This window comes from Mus caroli, unplaced genomic scaffold (genome assembly GCF_978045245.1).
Source record: "Mus caroli unplaced genomic scaffold, Mus_caroli_1 scaffold_7, whole genome shotgun sequence".
Lineage (NCBI taxonomy): Eukaryota > Metazoa > Chordata > Mammalia > Rodentia > Muridae > Mus > Mus caroli.
The window spans coordinates 82,225,154-82,226,504 of record NW_028227262.1 but is presented as its reverse complement, the minus strand read 5'-3'; the positions used below and the strand labels follow the sequence as shown (position 1 = coordinate 82,226,504).

The 1,351-nt window shown below is 44.2% G+C and overlaps 1 non-coding gene across 1 annotated transcript; it reads left to right on the top strand.

Annotated features, from left to right (window-relative positions):
• The first annotated feature begins 540 nt into the window (after positions 1–540).
• Positions 541–681, top strand: LOC115031386 (small nucleolar RNA SNORA48). Its single transcript, XR_003837027.1, has one exon. It is a non-coding gene; the product is annotated as a small nucleolar RNA SNORA48 (small nucleolar RNA).
• Positions 682–1,351: the final 670 nt, after the last annotated feature.

The following is a 1,351-nucleotide window of genomic DNA, read 5'->3' as shown; positions in this document are numbered from 1 at the left end:
TAGGCTATGTAAGAAAATCCAAGAGTTTTTGTTTTGTTTTAGCATTTTTAAGACATTTTAAAGTTTGTGTGTATGATTGTTCTATATGCATGCATGCATGTGTATCATGTGTGTACATGATGCCCATAGAGGCTGGAAGAGAGTGTCCAGCCCTGTAAATGGACTAAGGATTATTGTGAGTCCGTTACAGAGCTATAAGCATTCTTAATCACTTAGCCATATCTTCAGCCCCAAGAAGGGTTTCAACACCAGGTCACAAACATTCAATTAGGATTGTGAGTATGAAATGTTTGAGATACCAATACTGATAACAGAGTAAATTAGGAAACAACAGACATAGCAAATAAGACAAAAATTGTTGTATGAAAGTAATGCAGATTGTATTTAAAATAATAAAAAATTAGTCTAAGACCAGGAATTACTTTGCAGTGTCTTAGCTTAAAAAGATATCAGGTGGAAAACATAATTTGTATAACATAGAAGTCGTTTTATGGGAAAATAGACTTAAATTTAATCAAAGAATTTGGATATCAACACCCCCCCCCCATATTTGGCAGAAAGACACCTTGTTGGTAGTGGTGTTCTTATATCAGTCAGGGGCAGAACAGATGGCAGTCCTTTGTTTATCCTAGCTTGATGCCTGACTTGGTGGCCAAAGGTGTTTTATGCCTGGACACATAAAAATTGAATCAAATCAAATCCAGGTAGCACAGCACAGAACAAGGAAGACAGGCATAGACCTGGGTTGTGCCATGCCACAAGGTGTGGGCAAGAATAAACAGCCACAGTTCTGCCCTCCACTCCAGAGCACAGGCAGGCCATAGATACATGGAGCCCTCCCTACCACCACACAGCACAGCAAGGGAGGAGGAAGACAGACAGAGACCCATGGACCACCATGCCACCCACAGACCTGCTGTTCTGTACACAGCACAGGTGGGCCATGGATACCTCCTTGCCACCACACCTGTCACACAGGGGCCCACCAGTCACAGTGGTCAGTCTACAGCAGGGGCCACCATTATGAACAAATATGTGGTTGACAGATTGGATAGAAAAAGAAGTGGAACAGCTTGAGCATTATGAAGAAAAATGGAACTAGAAGACTCAGGGTGGAGCAGAGTAGTAGCCTATTGTGAGTGACCAGCTCCACTACCTGGGACCATGGTGAAGTCACAGCCAAAGCCTCCAGGGAGGGCTATGGCTGGGTCCATGACTACACAGTGGCAGGGTCAGTGTCAATGTCCGTGGCTCCTATTAACCCTAGAAAACATTGAGATGACCCTGGAGGGTGGGGACATGTCCAGGGGATATTCAGAACTTGCCCCTACTCTGGAGAGCTGGCCCTACC